Genomic DNA, 20,290 nt, shown 5'->3' with positions numbered 1-20,290 from the left:
CACACAATCCACAAGTGTCCACTGTCCACAAGTGTACGCAGAGATTCAAAATCTCCATTATCCTCTCGTCACTTTGGTCACAGGCAGCTGTGCCATCGAGCGTGTCACATAGCGCTCAGATATCAGTGGGCCGCACACAATCCACAAGTGTCCAGTGTCCAAAAGTTTACGCAGAGATTCAAAATCTCCATTATCCTCTCGTCACTTTGGTCACAGGCAGCTGTGCCATCGAGCGTGTCACATAGCGCTCAGATATCAGTGGGCCGCACACAATCCACAAGTGTCCAGTGTCCAAAAGTGTACGCAGAGATTCAAAATCTCCATTATCCTCTCGTCACTTTGGTCACAGGCAGCTGTGCCATCGAGCGTGTCACATAGCGCTCAGATATCAGTGGGCCGCACACAATCCACAAGTGTCCAGTGTCCAAAAGTGTACGCAGAGATTCAAAATCTCCATTATCCTCTTGTCACTTTGGTCACAGGCAGCTGTGCCATCGAGCGTGTCACATAGCGCTCAGATATCAGTGGGCCGCACACAATCCACAAGTGTCCAGTGTCCAAAAGTGTACGCAGAGATTCAAAATCTCCATTATCCTCTTGTCACTTTGGTCACAGGCAGCTGTGCCATCGAGCGTGTCACATAGCGCTCAGATATCAGTGGGCCGCACACAATCCACAAGTGTCCACTGTCCACAAGTGTACGCAGAGATTCAAAATCTCCATTATCCTCTCATCACTTTGGTCACAGGCAGCTTTGCCATCGAGCGTGTCACATAGCGCTCAGATATCAGTGGGCCGCACACAATCCACAAGTGTCCAGTGTCCAAAAGTGTACGCAGAGATTCAAAATCTCCATTATCCTCTTGTCACTTTGGTCACAGGCAGCTGTGCCATCGAGCGTGTCACATAGCGCTCAGATATCAGTGGGCCGCACACAATCCACAAGTGTCCAGTGTCCAAAAGTGTACGCAGAGATTCAAAATCTCCATTATCCTCTCGTCACTTTGGTCACAGGCAGCTGTGCCATCGAGCGTGTCACATAGCGCTCAGATATCAGTGGGCCGCACACAATCCACAAGTGTCCACTGTCCACAAGTGTACGCAGAGATTCAAAATCTCCATTATCCTCTCATCACTTTGGTCACAGGCAGCTGTGCCATCGAGCGTGTCACATAGCGCTCAGATATCAGTGGGCCGCACACAATCCACAAGTGTCCACTGTCCACAAGTGTACGCAGAGATTCAAAATCTTTATTATCCTCTCGTCACTTTGGTCACAGGCAGCTGTGCCATCGAGAGTGTCACATAGCGCTCAGATATCAGTGGGCCGCACACAATCCACAAGTGTCCAGTGTCCAAAAGTGTACGCAGAGATTCAAAATCTCCATTATCCTCTCGTCACTTTGGTCACAGGCAGCTGTGCCATCGAGCGTGTCACATAGCGCTCAGATATCAGTGGGCCGCACACAATCCACAAGTGTCCACTGTCCACAAGTGTACACAGAGATTCAAAATCTCCATTATCCTCTCGTCACTTTGGTCACAGGGAACTGTGCCATCGAGCGTGTCACATAGCGCTCAGATATCAGTGGGCCGCACACAATCCACAAGTGTCCACTGTCCACAAGTGTACGCAGAGATTCAAAATCTCCATTATCCTCTCGTCACTTTGGTCACAGGCAGCTGTGCCATCGAGCGTGTCACATAGCGCTCAGATATCAGTGGGCCGCACACAATCCACAAGTGTCCACTGTCCACAAGTGTGTGCAGAAATTCTAAAACTCCCCTGTCCTATAGACACCTTGTACCTTGTTTTACATAACTATGTAGTTTGTTGGATTTTGTCTACATTTCTACCAAAAATGAGGAAGACTGGTGGAAGAGGCCGTGGAATTGGGTGGGGGTTGGCAGCTGGTAATGATGGTGTTGGTGGTGGATCTGATGGTAGTGGCAAGAGCAAAATAGGACCGAATGCAGGAGGTGCTGACCCTGCGTCATCGTCTGGCTACATAAGGACTCCAACGCTTAGTTTTCTAGGAGTTGGCAAACCGCTTTTAAAGGCAGAGCATCAGGAAAAAGTTTTGTCTTACATTGCTGACTCAGCCTCCAGCTCTATCGCCTCCTCTTCTTCAGTTGTAAAAAGTAAAAGCACTGAGTCGTCATTGGAGGCTCATGTTCATGAACCACACCTTTCCTTGTGTCCTTCACCCCAACCAAGATTGAAGGATGACGCAGGCCATACTACTGATTACTCCATGGAGCTGTTTTCACATACCATGCCTGGATTATCAAGTGAAATGGTGAATTACCCAGGCCAAGATGAATCTGACATGGAGTGCACTGATGCACAGCCGCTGATGGATGATTCTGCTGGTACATTCACTCAGAGCACTACATTGTCCTCGCAGTGTACAGAGCCAGATTTTGACCCTGATGAGACTCAGGTGCCCCTTCCCGCACACTATACCACCATACACGGTGACACAGAGAAAGGTGCACATGACATAGAAGAGGAGGTGATGGATGACCCAGTTGTTGACCCAGATTGGCATCCATTGGGGGAAGAGGGTGCTGCTTCCAATAGCTCAGATGAGGAGCATCCACAGCAGACATCGACATCGCAACAGCTGTTATCTGGCAGGCCCGGAGCACTCCAAAGACAGGTTCCAAACATCAAAAGAGTTGCTGGACAGCTTGTCCAGAGGGTCAAAAGATCACAGCGTGCTAGGCCGCAAAATGTCTGCCAAAGTAGGAAGAGTGCAGTGTGGCAGTTTTTTTAACAAAATCCTCATGATCAGGCCAAGGTTATCTGTAAGAAGTGCGCAAAGACCTTTAGCCGAGGGAAAAATCTGAAAAATTTGAATACCAGTTGCATGCTTAGACATTTAACCAGCATGCACTTGCAAGCGTGGACACAACACCAAACCTCAAGTGCCACATGTGCAACTGATCACAACGAAGGTAGTCAGCAACGCTACATTGTTTCCCCCACTGTAAGCCCACCGGTTAGCACAGCAGCAAATGTTGAGGTGTCGTTGCAAGGCCACAGCAGTCATGGAATCCCACTGTTATATCAACGAAAGACTGATTCTAGGCCATCAGAAAGAACAACAACTCCATCACCATCATCAACCCTCTCTCAGTCCGCCCTGTCCACCGCTACTTCCACCATATGCAGCTCTCAAGTCCAGCTCACCCTCCCAGACACTATGAGTAGGTCAAGAAAGTACTCAGTCTCTCATCCGCGTACACTGGGTTTGAACGCCCACATTGCCAAACTAATCTCGTTTGAGATGATGCCCTTTCGGTTGGTGGAAAGCACAGCTTTCCGCGAACTCATGGCTTATGCAGTACCACGCTATGACCTACCCAGTCGCCACTTCTTCTCTCGAAAAGCCATCCCAGCCCTCCACCATCATGTGAAAGACCGCATTGTCCATGCACTCAAGCAGTCAGTGAGCGGAAAGGTGCACCTCACAACTGATGCATGGTCCAGTCGGCATGGCCAGGGCCATTACGTGTCCATCACTGCGCACTGGGTTAATGTGGTGGATGCAGGGTCCACAGGGGACAGCGGTGGTGGGACAGTGCTGCCTAGCCCACGGTATAGGAAACAGTTGGCTGTAGGCGTTCGACCCTCCTCCTCCTCCTCCAGAAGCGACAGCTCGTCCACAGAGCGCAGTCGTACGAGCACTCCATCTGCAGCTGCCACTGTTGCACACGATGTGTCCCCCTATCGAGCAGCTAGTGGAAAGCGTCAGCAGGCTGTGTTGCAGATGATGTGTTTGGGCGACAGACACACCGCCGAGGTGCTGGCCGAGTACTTGAAGCGACAAACTGAGTCATGGCTGGGCAGTGTACATCTTGAGGCAGGCAAGGTAGTTAGTGATAACGGCCGTAATTTTGTGGCAGCCATAGCCCTTTCAAAACTCAGCCACATACCTTGCTTGGCTCACACCTTGAACCTGGTGGTGCAGTGCTTCCTCAAAAATTATCCGGAGTTAACAGCCCTGCTCCAGAAGGTGCGAAGACTGTGCGCGCACATCCGCCGGTCGCCTGAACACTCCGTTCGTATGCAGAAGCTGCAGCGATTGCTCCACCTTCCCAACCACCACCTCATTATCGACATTGCAACAAGGTGGAACTCCACCCTGCACATGGTGGAGCGGCTGTGTGAGCAGAGGCAGGCCATAATGCATTTGTGGGAGGATACACGGCCAGGCACTTTGAGAGCAGACATGGAGTTGACAGGCGTGCAGTGGTCGAAGCTGAAAGACCTTTGTAAAGTCCTTCAGTGTTTTGAGGAATGCACACGGCTGGTAAGCGCAGACGACGCCATCCTAAGCATGAGCATCCCACTTATGCGTCTGCTCATGCAAACTTTGACGCACCTTAAGGAGCAGGCGTCTGCAGCCAATGTTGATGAGGAGGAAGAGGAGGAGGGAATCCTTGATGACATTCAGCCATTGTCTGCTCAGGGACCTCTCCTGGACGAGGTGGAGGAAGAAGAGGAGGAGGAGGAGGAGGATGATGGGGTTGATTACTTAGGGGAGGAGGATGCATCTCGTGGGGCAAGTGAAAATGTTGGCGTGGCAAGGTCTGGTACAGGGTTTGTGCGTGACTGGAGGGATGTGGATTTGCCAGAAAGTGCTCCTCCACCCAGCACTCGCAGTGCATCATTGACACCGGGAACATTGGCCCACATGTCAGATTATGCCTTGCGGATCCTAAAAAGGGACCCCCGCATTGCCAAAATGATGAACGATGACGACTACTGGTTGGCCAGCATCCTGGATCCACGCTATAAAGGCAAATTACAAAACATCATGCCACAGGAGAACCTTGACCTAATATTGGCTAATAAACAAGCAACTCTGGTAAATCGGTTGCTTGAGGCATTCCCAGCACACAGCAGCGGTGATGGTTTTCACACGAGCCGTACGGGCCGGGGGCAGCTTGGCAGAGGTGTTCGTGGTGCACACATCAGAAGTGGCGTTGGAGACAGGGGTTTCATGACAATGTTGTGGACTGATTTTTCAAATACCGCTCACACAACTGGTAATACTGCATCGATGGAAAGTGACAGGAGACAGCAGTTGTCAACTATGGTTACAAACTACTTTTCCTCCCATATCGATGTTCTCCCACACAGGTCATTCCCCTTTGACTATTGGGCCGCTAAATTGGACACCTGGCCTGAATTGACACAATATGCCTTACAGGAGCTCGCTTGCCCAGCTGCAAGTGTGCTATCGGAAAGAGTCTTCAGTGCAGCTGGATCAATCCTGACAGAAAAAAGGACCCGTCTGTCAACCCAAAATGTGGATGATCTAACCTTCATTAAAATGAACCACGCATGGGTTTCCAAGGATTTTGTCCCACCTTCCCCTGATGACACATAGGGTGACAGAAAAATGTCTTGCTTTGGTCCACCTCTTCCTGGTACTTCACCTATTTCGCCTTTTGCATCAGTTGAATGTCCAACATCAACATATGCCACTTTCTAAAACTCCCTAACTGTGCTGCCTCCCCCCCATGGCCGGGGTCACCACCTAGCACACGACACCGTGCGAGTGCCGTTGCCCTGGACAGGTGGGTAGGCCGACTCTTGGGCGCGGGCACTGGCACAGGGTCCCTCATAGTGCAATCAAGTGTCTCTGACGGTGGTGGTGCACACCCGCCGTCAGACACACCGCTGTACTATGAGGGGCCCAGTGCCAGTACCGACGCCCACGAGTGGGCCCCCCTTGCTTGGCCAGGGCCCCAACATTTGCAATCTTTACCTCTCCCTGCTCCTCCGCTGTGTAATCTGGGCCGTCAAATCCATACTGTGCCTGACACCGTCTGAGCCTGCCTCCTGAGACATATATTTTGAATGTGTACGCTATCCATACATGTTATCCGGGGATACGGTACCCTTTCTAACCTTTGTGCAATGACGTGCAATCCATACTGGGCCTAACACCGTCTGAGCCTGCCTCATGCTGTATAGACATATATTTTGAATGTGTACGCTATCCATACATGTTATCCGGGGATACGGTACCCCTTCTAACCTTTGTGCAATGACGTGCAATCCATACTTGGCCTAATACCGTCTGAGCCTGCCTCATGCTGTATAGACATATATTTTGAATGTGTACGCTATCCATACATGTTATCCGGGGATACGGTACCCCTTCTAACCTTTGTGCAATGACGTGTAATCCATACTGGGCCTAACACCGTCTGAGCCTGCCTCATGCTGTATAGACATATATTTTGAATGTGTACGCTATCCATGCATGTTATCCGGGGATACGGTACCCCTTCTAACCTTTGTGCAATGACGTGCAATCCATACTGGGCCTAACACCGTCTGAGCCTGCCTCATGCTGTATAGACATATATTTTGAATGTGTACGCTATCCATACATGTTATCCGGGGATACGGTACCCTTTCTAACCTTTGTGCAATGACGTGCAATCCATACTGGGCCTAACACCGTCTGAGCCTGCCTCATGCTGTATAGACATATATTTTGAAAGTGTACGCTATCCATACATGTTATCCGGGGATACGGTGCCCCTTCTAACCTTTGTGCAATGACGTGCAATCCATACTGGGCCTAACACCGTCTGAGCCTGCCTCATGCTGTATAGACATATATTTTGAATGTGTACGCTATCCATACATGTTATCCAGGGATACGGTACCCTTTCTAACCTTTGTGCAATCACGTGCAATCCATACTGGGCCTAACACCGTCTGAGCCTGCCTCATGCTGTATAGACATATATTTTGAATGTGTACGCTATCCATACATGTTATCCGGGGATACGGTACCCCTTCTAACCTTTGTGCAATGACGTGCAATCCATACTGGGCCTAACACCGTCTGAGCCTGCCTCATGCTGTATAGACATATATTTTGAATGTGTACGCTATCCATACATGTTATCCGGGGATACGGCACCCCTTCTAACCTTTGTGCAATGACGTGCAATCCATACTGGGCCTAACACCGTCTGAGCCTGCCTCATGCTGTATAGACATATATTTTGAATGTGTACGCTATCCATACATGTTATCCGGGGATACGGTACCCTTTCTAACCTTTGTGCAATGACGTGCAATCCATACTGGGCCTAACACCGTCTGAGCCTGCCTCATGCTGTATAGACATATATTTTGAATGTGTACGCTATCCATACATGTTATCCGGGGATACGGTACCCCTTCTAACCTTTGTGCAATGACGTGCAATCCATACTGGGCCTAACACCGTCTGAGCCTGCCTCATTCTGTATAGACATATATTTTGAATGTGTACGCTATCCATACATGTTATCCGGGGATACGGTACCCCTTCTAACCTTTGTGCAATGACGTGCAATGCATACTGGGCCTAACACCGTCTGAGCCTGCCTCATGCTGTATAGACATATATTTTGAATGTGTACGCTATCCATACATGTTATCCGGGGATACGGTACCCCTTCTAACCTTTGTGCAATGACGTGCAATCCATACTGGGCCTAACACCGTCTGAGCCTGCTTCATGCTGTATAGACATATATTTTGAATGTGTACGCTATCCATACATGTTATCCAGGGATACTGTACCCTTTCTAACCTTTGTGCAATCACGTGCAATCCGTACTGGGCCTAACACCGTCTGAGCCTGCCTCATGCTGTATAGACATATATTTTGAATGTGTACGCTATCCATACATGTTATCCGGGGATACGGTACCCCTTCTAACCTTTGTGCAATGACGTGCAATCCATACTGGGCCTAACACCGTCTGAGCCTGCCTCATGCTGTATAGACATATATTTTGAATGTGTACGCTTTCCATACATGTTATCCGGGGATACGGTACCCCTTCTAATCTTTGTGCAATGACGTGCAATCCATACTGGGCCTAACACCGTCTGAGCCTGCCTCATGCTGTATAGACATATATTTTGAATGTGTACGCTATCCATACATGTTATCCGGGGATACGGTACCCCTTCTAACCTTTGTGCAATGACGTGCAATCCATACTGGGCCTAACACCATCTGAGCCTGCCTCATGCTGTATAGACATATATTTTGAATGTGTACGCTATCCATACATGTTATCCGGGGATACGGTACCCTTTCTAACCTTTGTGCAATGACGTGCAATCCATACTGGGCCTAACACCGTCTGAGCCTGCCTCATGCTGTATAGACATATATTTTGAATGTGTACGCTATCCATACATGTTATCCGGGGATACGGTACCCCTTCTAACCTTTGTGCAATGACGTGCAATCCATACTGGGCCTAACACCATCTGAGCCTGCCTCATGCTGTATAGACATATATTTTGAATGTGTACGCCATCCATACATGTTATCCGGGGATACGGTACCCCTTCTAACCTTTGTGCAATGACGTGCAATCCATACTGGGCCTAACACCGTCTGAGCCTGCCTCATGCTGTATAGACATATATTTTGAATGTGTACGCTATCCATACATGTTATCCGGGGATACGGTACCCCTTCTAACCTTTGTGCAATGACGTGCAATCCATACTGGGCCTAACACCGTCTGAGCCTGCCTCATGCTGTATAGACATATATTTTGAATGTGTACGCTATCCATACATGTTATCCAGGGATACGGTACCCTTTCTAACCTTTGTGCAATCACGTGCAATCCATACTGGGCCTAACACCGTCTGAGCCTGCCTCCTGCTGTATAGACATATATTTTGAATGTGTACGCTATCCATACATGTTATCCGGGGATACGGTACCCCTTCTAACCTTTGTGCAATGACGTGCAATCCATACTGGGCCTAACACCGTCTGAGCCTGCCTCATGCTGTATAGACATATATTTTGAATGTGTACGCTATCCATACATGTTATCCGGGGATACGGTACCCCTTCTAACCTTTGTGCAATGACGTGCAATCCATACTGGGCCTAACACCGTCTGAGCCTGCCTCATGCTGTATAGACATATATTTTGAATGTGTACGCTATCCATACATGTTATCCGGGGATACGGTACCCTTTCTAACCTTTGTGCAATGACGTGCAATCCATACTGGGCCTAACACCGTCTGAGCCTGCCTCATGCTGTATAGACATATATTTTGAATGTGTACGCTATCCATACATGTTATCCAGGGATACGGTACCCCTTCTAACCTTTGTGCAATCACGTGCAATCCATACTGGGCCTAACACCATCTGAGCCTGCCTCCTGAGACATATATTTTGAATGTGTACGCTATTCATACATGTTATCCAGGGATACGGTACCCTTTCTAACCTTTGTGCAATCACGTGCAATCCATACTAGGCGTGAGAACGGCTGGCGAGCTGTTAAGCAAGCTACAGCACCTGTCCAGACAAGTAAAGGGATTCCCTAGCGAGGAGACTTATTTGATTGTTTTCTATGTTGGGACAGCAATTTTTGGGGAGCACTATACTCTGGAGAATGATAGATGGGGCCCACCATACACTGGAACATTCCAAAGGTGGACATCAGACACTGGAGCAGCATTTACAGGGCCCATTATACACTAGAGCATTAGAAATGGGGCCCATTATGTTTGGAGCATTATTTGGGCCCATAAGACAGTGGAGCTTCATCCATGGGGACCAACATATACTGTAGCATTTTGTGGAGCTCATCATATACTGTTTCAAACATTATATGGGACCAATGATTTTGTATGGAGAAATAGATGGGCCTCGTCATGAGATGTAAAAAGTGAGGTATTTTTCATTTTACTATACCGCTATTTCTCTGCCGTATCGGAGCATGATGAGTTGTGGTATGTGTTAAAGGGGCGCTCTTTCGCCCAGGGCACATGAAAACCTGCAGCCAGCCCTCCCCCCCCACAAATTTAGCCAAATAACCCCCATTTTTCAGTGCGTAACTTGTATTATGAAGTTAATTAAGGTTGACAAGCTTAAGTAAGAAGAATTGATGCTTTTGGCATTCAAATGGGCACTGTTGGTGTGTTTCCTGTCCTCCTCTCACTGCCGACTTTTATTCCCCATTGACTTACATTGGGTTTCGTGTTTCGGGACGACCCCAACTTTTCCCTATAATCGGACGATCTTGCTCGACCCGACTTTTGGAAAAGTCGGGTTTCACGAAACGAAACGCGACCCTAAAAAACCAAAAGTCGCTCAACTCTAGCACACATTACTAAACAGATCTTTCAAAGCTGATTATGCTGATGAACTTGCTCTAAAATCCACATCAGAATGGCTTTATAACTCTTTTATGAAAGGACAAAGTCAATGGCTGCCCACCTAGCCTGAATAACAGCTCCTCACTATCCCTTCTTTCTATTGCTACTAAAATCGCACTGCTGAGTACAAGCTACAGTGGTCAGAAAGGCTGATTGGGTGAGAAAGCACTAAATACACCTGGGTCATCAGCTCTCACACTTTTCAGCTGGATGCCCAAAGTATTTTTATTTTATTATCAGGTTTATATAGTCATTCTAACAAGGATATTTTAAAATAAGTACGTCATCAAGACTAAAAAAAAATCAATGTAGCAATGTATTCTGTTTATATGGTAAAATCTGGTGACAGATCAACTTTACACAATTAGAACAAATTTAATTCCTTTGGGCTCATACACACGACTGATATTCTCGTACGACTGTCATCTGCAATATTGCCGGATAGCATTCACACCCATCATATTCTATTGAGCTGTGTACATATCCAGTGTTTTTCCTTGGATCCTTGGACATGTCTGATTTAGTGATGGGTGAGTAGCATCGTTGCTCGGGCTTTTCCGAGCATGCTCGGGTGTCCTCCGAGTATTTTGGCGTGCTCGGAGATTTAGTTTTCCTCGTCTCAGCTGTATGATTTGCGACTTGTAGACAGGCTGAATACATGTGGGAATTCCCTAACAAACAGGCATTCCACACATGTATTGAAGTTGTCTAGCAGTCTCAAATCCTGCAGCTGACACAACAAAAACTAAATCTCCGAGCACGCCAAAATACTCGGAGATCACCCGAGCAACGAGCATACTCGCTCATCATCACTAGTCTGATTTCAATCCAAGTGTCTGATAAAAATCGTCCATGCAAATCTATGGGTCCGTGAAAAACATCAGACCACACTCAGATGACATTTTCAATTTTTACACACTAACGGAATGGAGAAGGTAGAGAAACTTTTTTTTTCTCTCCACATCAGACAAAAACTGATGTTACTCTGATAAAAGTCTGATTAGAATTAAAAGACATTGTTTCTGGGATGTGGAATAAATGGTCATGTGAACCTGCGCTCATAGATGTAGCACAATTGTATTTGCTTTTAAATTCTCATAGGCAGTATTATTTCAGCTAAGATGTTAAGTTTTTCTACATCCTTGTGAAAAAAGTAAAAATTAAAACAATATGCAAACAACCTCCACTTTGCCATGTAAATGAGAGATAGTCGACAGCTGTGCTACATCTGCACGACGTCTTCTCAAATATTATACGTCAAATTTAAAGTTATTTCTTTTAGACTTAAGTTATTAAACTCTTGTAAAATTGAAACAATTTGGAGCACTGTAATCTTCTAATGTATAAAACCACAGAGAGTAACAAGGCCTCCAAAAATAATGTCTGAGTCAGCAAGAATTTCCTCTGCAGGATTTTTTTTTTATTTGATGAACACATGAGATTCATCAAGTTCAAATTAAACGTGCTGCCAATTTCTCCCAATAAATTAGTCAATTATATAGGGGCTCTAGGTGAGTGAGATCATCTTCCTGAGCCATCACTGTTTAATAAATGTGACCGCAAAGCCTGAAATGTTTGTGGGTACCAGTAGGAGTGAATAGGAAAACCATCTTGTGTTACCTAATGGTGCTGGCTGCTGTTCAGGCTCATCAGATATCTCTCATACACGCAATCTATCGGCTAAATGAGATGAACGTGTAAGACCCCAAGAATGACTGGTCTGGGAATAAAATCTGACATTATGAGTAAAAAATTATATATATTTATGTAAAGTATCATGTGAGCAAAATGATCAGAAAATGTTCACATATGTATATTGTAGGTTTTATGCAAAAAAAAATTGCCTTTCAATCTGTTTTCTATTAAAAAGCACACTTTGTATCGTCAGGAGCCTCGTAGCATATGCTTTGTACTTCACACTCTTCATATTGTCAGGGCTATAGTTTGGGAAGACATTATACACGTCTCCAGAGGTGTATTGGAGGACTTGAATAATGATTATGATATGTATGATTAATGTCTAGACCACTGCTAAAAGTTTCAACTGTAGATAATGTGCAAAACACACGGTGATGTTCACTGCTTTCCTGCTGCCTATTGATGCATATTATGTCTATGAATCTTAAGAAGAATTGTGCCCTCTTCTTTGCTGCTTTGTCATCTCATTAAACCATCACAGTCTGAAATCTGCAGTTATAAGCAGTGACAGACGGACACATTTACCCTTCTGGGAAGGGGTAATGCTGGCCAGAATGTATGAACTCCCTGAAGAAGCACAACCCGGATGAGCACATTAGGGCACCAATTGGTTGCTCGTTTGTTGATTTCTTGTGCATATGCAGGAGGAGGAGTCCCCGCTGTGTGTCCGGGCCGGAACCAAGGGGGCCGTCACCAAGGTTCCTATGGGGACTGTTTCCGGGGGACATAATTAGAGGATGGACCACAGAGACTTCTAGAAAGGTTGGGGGAGGAGCTAATATAAAAGGGGCTGAGGACGCCAGCAGAGGGCAGTCGATGGAACAGGAGAGAAGGAGCAAGGAAGCTAGAGAGCACTAGAAAGTCAGAGCCAGAGCAAGGAGAGCAGAGCAGCGACGGGAGAGATTGAAGGGAGACTCACCGCTGACAGAAGGGAGATGGCACCGAGCCATCCAACGGAGAGACACTGACCGCCTGCTCGCGCTCCCAGCGCCTGCCACCGCCCGACTCCACCCTGCGGGCACGGCCTGTCCACTGCCGCCTGCAGCCGCCTCTGCCCGACTCCACCCCGCGGGTGCTGCCCATCCGCTGCCACCCGTGGTGGCCACCACCGCCCAACTCCACCCTGCAGGTGCGGCCTGTCCGCTGCCACCCGTGGTCGCCGCCGCTCCACTCCAACCTGTGGTTGTGGCCTGTCTGCTGCCACCTGCGGCCTCCGCAGCTTGGCTGCGGCCTGTTTACCACCACCTGTGGCTGCCGGCCTGCTGTGCCCCCACTTCGCCGGGGCGTAGGAACGCCCGAAGTCTCCGCCAGATCCTCGTCGGCTGGGCCCAATGGCTGATACGCTGAAGCATCATTGACCATCGCTCTGCTGGACGTCTGAGAGGATAAGTGACACATTGTAGTTAACATTCTGGACCCGTAGTCGGCCATACCGCGGCCCTATAGTGACCGGTCTTTGCCAGGTTAGTCGTGTTTGTGTTACCATTGTATTCTTGTGTTGATCCCTGTGAGGAAAACTGCTGTTAACTTGTTTGGTTGCTCGAGATAGCCCCAGTAGGCATATACTGTATATATATAAAAGTTACATCTTAAAGTTCATCCCATCTCCCGCATCGTCACTGCATCCTGCGTAGCTGCGATTACTACACAATCATCCTCAATCTTATAGAAATGTAATGCATCCTACTGAGTTGATTTATACAATTTTAATTATTTAATTTATACATTGTTTATTCCTTTTATATACTTTTATACTGTAGTTAGACTATGAATAAAGAAACTTTACTTGTCAGAAACGTCAGTTTGTTATATATGGTGAACGTCTTTTTTCCCTTTTAATTGAATTCTAATAAAGAAAGTTTGATGTTTAATTCAATTGGTTGTGTTATCTATCCCTTTGAAGATTATATACTGTATATTGGCCATAATTCATCAAAGCATATTTTGCCAGCATTGTAGCTAAATTGCTCTGAAAAATTGTGTTACAACTCTTTTTCACAAGTTCCCCCCAGCTGTGCCAAAATGGTCTTATGCTTCTTCATGAACCAGAAGCGTCCTGACTCCACCACTTCCCCTCATCAAGACCGAGGCCTAAGTTTTGATGGTTTGTAAAGGAATCAGCACCCACAAATGTAAGCACTGTTCGCATAGATTCAGTGACGCTGTAAGCTTTACCAAAAGGATGCAAAGACGGCTGCGACTCAACTAACACACATCCAAAACCATTCCCATGTAAAAAACAACTCACAGCTTTAAACAAAAACTTTCTTTCATTGGATGGATGTTGGTCACAGCCATAAAACATCAAAGCTATAAATCTCAAGGATAAGGCACGATTGGGTGGGTGAACAGATCCAAAGCTTTATACAGTATGTCAGCTAGATTCCCGGCCCAAGTCAGCCTTTTTACAAAATAGAAAAGCACCAAGATTGAAAATTGATCGCCAAGGAAGAACAAAATATTTATACACCCAACAAACACAAAGCCTGTTCAATCTGATCTTGCAGGCCAGAGACAAAAATATCTAAACTGATTTTGGTAAGATGGACACCATCAAGCCACATAAAATGGTATTATCTTCTTCGAGCTGTCAATGCCCGACAACCACTCCAGCTTTGAAACATATGAAGCGACATGTGAGCATTAAGTGTGCACTGAGAATGCTCAACTACCCCCTCTTCCTTGAGTCCCTGCCATAGAACATGTGAAATGATCTCCGACCAGATCAAGCAAAACTCTGAAAAGAAGACGTGGAATCCATTGACATCAGACCGCATCATAGTGAGCATTTCTGCTAAGTGGAAAGAACAGAGATCATTCTGTCCCACATGGAGGACTATAATGTCAGAAGGAGAAGCAGCCTGGGTGATCCTTGTGACTTCTGGGGCAAAATCAAGCCTCCAACAACTCTCCAGAAAACATCAATACCATGAAAACCAAGAACTCTTCCGCCTGGCCGACACTCCACTCTGATATGCTTAGAAGACGCATATATGACACAATATCCATAAACAGGTTTGGCATCACCAAAGAAGAGATAACAAAGTTAGTGGAGTAAAAAAATCTGGCCTGATATACCTGGAAAAAACATCTAAATCTCCTAGTTAGGCAAAACTGCACAGGCAGCATCGGTAGCCACCTCAATCCTAAATGAGTGGGTACCATATTCTTTAGTGGGGAGACCCAAGGATGACAAGCAGTTACAAAGGTGGGACTGGAATTAAAATCTTGTAAGAGGAGAACACTCTTCATGGGAGAAAAAGGAATGACCAATACTTCAAATAGATAGCTAATTATTAACAATGGTCAAAGGACAAATCAGACAAGGGGTGGAAAAAGAGAATCCCAGGAACAAATACCAGATGGGTCAGTTTTTTTAATCTTTGAATATGAATAAAAAGAACTTCTTCACAGGGAAGTTGCATCATCATGGTGGAGGCCCCCTCGGGTTATATTTCGATGAGGAAACCAACTAGCTAATTTGTGAAAAAAAAACATAAGGCCACAGGCAGCAGAAAAAAGTGCAGACTTGAAAGATGAACAGAGGGCAGGGATGCAATCAATTAAATGCTTGAGCAGGCTAAAAGAAATGAGCCATCTGTTTTGGTTGATGGGGCCATTGACGATCTCTTTAGAGCCATCAATTGTTCTCTACCATCTCCCACATGAGGGAAGAACATGAATGCCCCTCTGCCTGGAAATTGGGACAAATTTCCCAAAATTTCTGCCAATGAAAACGAGAAGGGGATTCAGCAGTTACTGTACATTACTCATACCTGGTACATGGAAACTAAAATGTTAAAAAATAGACATTTTAATACCAGGAACCTAAATAACTTGATCACCAGAAGTGTAAGATGATGCCCACTGATCTATGGAATATACGACACTCATGTTGTCAGTCTAAAAAAAAATCAGTTTATCCCATATAGACAGATCTCAGACAGAAATGGTGTAACAATAGGAAACAACTCTAACCATGTAAGATTTTTAACATAGCCCATGGTATGACAGGACTTTGGCCAAGGTTCGGCACACCACTGGTTCCCAAAAAAGACACCAAAGCCCAGAGATTTGGTGGCGGCAGAAAAAAGAGACAATTTCTCATAAGTCAACTCGGGAGAGTAAAAACAAGTGTGGCCATTAAAGGACAAGAGGAACTCTTGCAAGCCAGCAAATCAGGTTGTAAAGGAGGTGTTATCTAGATTCTATGTTGAGGAAGTTTAATACCTCTGGTTAAAAGTGACAAATATCCAGAAAAAATTCTCCCCATGGGCATGATCGAGCATGCAAAAACATGGAGGCCCAGGAAGGACTGCATCTACCGGAAGGTAACTTTATGTACAGAGCAAAATCTCTAGCTAAGAGACAGTAACGTGGAAATTTTGTTGAGAGGGGAGCTAAAGCACCATAGCAATTGAGTCAATGTTTTTTGCTGGACTCCGAAATGTGGAGAATGGCAGGAGAGTAGGGATCATTGGGCAAAATCAGAAGGAGAGGAGAAAATGCATGAGAAGACAACATATTAACACTTTCATTGGGCACAACAGTCTGAGGGCATTCAATTGAAGGACTGAAATGCCCTACACTTTATATAGAGTTTAGCCACATATTTATCTTTTACTTCTACGCAAAGTTCACATATGAACGATTTAGTTAAAAGGGTCATTATAATAGTTTTTAGGAAAGGATAATTTTAAAATAACAAACTAAGGAAAATTTACCTGTGGTTACTCCTGAGAATCCAGCACAAGCCTCCTTGGAATCGATGGCATTATCCAAATGTCAGCAGGGCCAATGAAGCCTATGATTATCAAGTTACTATCAGTTGCTGAAAAAGCATGTCATCAGGTGACTAGAAGAGCATGTCACCATGATGTGCTCTTCTAGTCAACTCTTTCCATCTGAATCAGCTATGTTGCTATTAGATCATATTTATTGAACTAGCTTGTATTCTATATATATGTAAACTATCGTAACATGTACATCACACTAGAGTTAATGGTGCTTTAAAAAAAAATCTTTAAAGCTCTGACATCCCCTTTGAAACTGATGCACTGATCCACAGTTGTGGTGGAAGGAAATATATACAACTGAAAAGAAAATTTGCTACGTCACAAAACCCTCTCATGCAACCATCCAATAAATTTGACTCTCATTGACTGTGAGTCTGTGACATGTCTTTCTGTTTTTAATTCTGTTTTTCTATGTTAATAAAAAAAAATAGTGATATTTTGGGTAAATTTGTTTTAAATGGATACTTCTGTCAAAATTTTATTTCATTTATTAAAAATTGATATTCAGTTATGGCCAAAAGTGTTGTCACTCTTGAATTTGTTCCATAAAATTAAGCTTTTCTCTCAGAAAACTATTGCAATTACATGTTTTCATATACACATGTCTCCTTTGTATGTATTAGAACAACACAAAATATCAGAGTAAAAAGGCAAATTGGATATCATTAGTGATGAGTGAGCAGTAAACTGCTCGGGTTCTCAGTATTTGAATCAAGCACTTTGGACTGTCCAGGCGCTCGGGGTCAAGTATTGAGCATAATGTATGTCAATGAAGCAGTCAAGTATTTTTCCAGAAGACTTGTACTCAATGAACGAGGCAAGAGATATATTTAGTGCTGCACTGCTCAGAGACCCGAGCGCTTAAGCACCATGCGATACTCAGAAATGCTTGGTGCTCCTTTGATCACCGAAATCGAGTATTCAAATGCCCAATTGAGTATCGAGAAGTGGTGAGCACGTTCGCTCATCACTAGATATCATTTCACACAAAACCCCAAAAATGGGTCAGTCAAAATTGTTGCCATCCTCAACTTACTATTTGAATACAAAACTCCAGTCAATTGTTTCCTATAACCATCAACTGATATTTTTGACCACATTTCTTTTGCAAATTGCTCCAGGTCTTTCATATTTGAAGGTTGCCTTCTCCCAAAATAAATTTTATGATCTCTCCACAGTTATTCAATGGTATTCAGATCCAGAGTCATTGCTGGCCACTTCAGAACTCTCCAGCACTTTGCTTCCATACATTTCTGAGTGCTTCTTGAAGTATATTTGGGGTCATTGTCCTGCAGGAAGACCCATTGATAAGGAGAGAGTTAAATTAACCCTTCACGGTTGAGCCAGTGATTTCCAAATTATTCCAGTGTTGCTAGCAACTCAAATGACCACACGGAGACGGGGTCTCTGTACGGGAGGATCGAGGCAGATCACTAAGCCCCTTTATTTTAGTCACATCTTTTATAATCTTTTGCTTAATTATGCAAGGTTCTCAAGTACCAATAGCATCATTTCACTTTATAAGCCATTAATATTGCAAGAAAACCGGAAACTACATATAAGTCCGTATCCAAATAGAAAGTAGTATAATGGCATATTCAGAGCAATACACTCCCCCCTCGAGCCACTTATCTTGCACCTGATGGAAACACTCTGGTTTCATGACAGGCCATGCCAATTATAAAAATTTGTCTTACAACAACAAAAACGGAGAAACGAAACCTTACATTGAATGGATAAAACGAAACTTCAACTCTGATTTTAGTATTAACCCTTAACATTCCCCCCTAGATAAAATTTTTTAACACATATGCAGCATCAGAGGTGCTATCCCAAGCTAACAGCTTGAGGGGTACTGGTCTTCACATGACTGATGCCGTGTTACCAGTCATGGCTGTCGCGGCGCACCCGTCCCCCCTGTATACTGCAGTTCACGAATAACAATTTTTGATGACGGTGATGGGGATCTTTTGTAGGTAGCCATGCGCTTGGCTTCAACATCTTCATCAAGTAGCCTTTTGAGATCGGTGTAGAGAAAAGCAGAGGCAACGACACCTTTGGTATCATCATTAGCTGTCTTAGTGCAGAATTTCCTAATACATACAGAAATACACCAAAGAACAAGTTTTAGTATCACATATACAACAAGGATACAGGCAGCAATGTGTAACAAGCTTTGTAAGATCCCAGCTATTCAGCCCCCAATTCCCTTAAATCAATTGGCTGAATTGAAAAAGGAGAAGGTGTCTGAACAACCAACTGTCCTTATTACGATCATTATCTTTAACATATTAATCTCTGAGTCATTGAATATCTTCTAACTTTAACTTTTAACTTCTACCAATAATAATAATATGAAAAATACGGAAAACCAAAACATTATGCCCCTTCATTTGCTATTGGCTTGTTGGGTGATGAGGAGAACTTGATAGGGACCGTCATACAAGGGTTCTAGTCCGTGCTTCCTGACATGCCTTTTCACGACTACCAAATCGCCAGGCTTCAGGTTATAACAGGTATCGGTTTCTGCTGAATCTGGAAAGGAAAAGAAAACTAGAACATAGGTGTTAGCAAGATTTTTACTAAGCAGAATAACATATTGAACAACATGGTCAGTCTCTTCTGATAACTGCTGAGGCTGGAAATTTGCAACTGGGGGCCTAGTACCAAACAATATCTCATATGGGGACAGGCCATATTTTGTAATAGGGGTAGTACGAATGTGGTATAGTACAATGGGTAGGAGCTCCGGCCATGGAGCCGTAGTCTCCTGCATCATTTTGGTCAATTGTCCCCTCAGTGTGCCATTCAACCTCTCAACTTTCCCACTGGATTGTGGGTGGTACGGAGTATGGAGGGCTACAGTGGATGCAAGCATTGTCAGAACTTCTTGGTACATATGAGAAGAAAAGGCCGGGCCTTGATCACTTTCAACAACTTCTGGAACCCCATATCTGCATATAACTTCCATCACCAGTTTCTTCGATGTGGTCTTTACAGTCATGTTGGTAACAGGGAAGGCTTCTGGCCAACTGGAGAACCGGGGTCCAGTAGAATTTTTGCACCAGTGCGAGGGCCTGATTCTTTCCTCGATGTGTAGGTCCATGTGCCCATATGGCAATAGCAGGGTACATCCGCTTAGGGAGACACACAAATTGGTCCTTTTTCCAGAGACCATTATCCATTCGTGCCCCATCAGTCTTCCATTGCTTCACCTCTTCCTTTGGAGACATTCTCTGCATCGTCATTAAGCGGTCTAGCGGGGTCCGACAGAAAACTTCAGTCTGTTGTAGATCATCAGGTTCTTGTAGGGTCAATGCTTCTTGTAACTGTTTACGCTGAGAGCGTGTGGTCACCATAGCTGGTATGGTTGGTTCAACGGATAAGAGAGCGGCGGCTTTTGCTTGCATATCTGCAAATGTGTTGCCAACAGTCTGTGGACTGTTCCTAGGACCGTGCGCCTTAACTTTGATAATAGCCACCTGAGTAGGTAATTTGATCAAGTCCATGAGGGCTTTAACAGCTTCAGCATTTTTCACTGGGGTTCCGGCAGTAGTAATAA

Source organism: Dendrobates tinctorius, unplaced genomic scaffold (assembly GCF_039654945.1).
Source record: "Dendrobates tinctorius isolate UK_male_01 unplaced genomic scaffold, ASM3965494v1 ptg000069l, whole genome shotgun sequence".
NCBI lineage: Eukaryota > Metazoa > Chordata > Amphibia > Anura > Dendrobatidae > Dendrobates > Dendrobates tinctorius.
Note: the sequence above shows the minus strand (reverse complement) of the source record.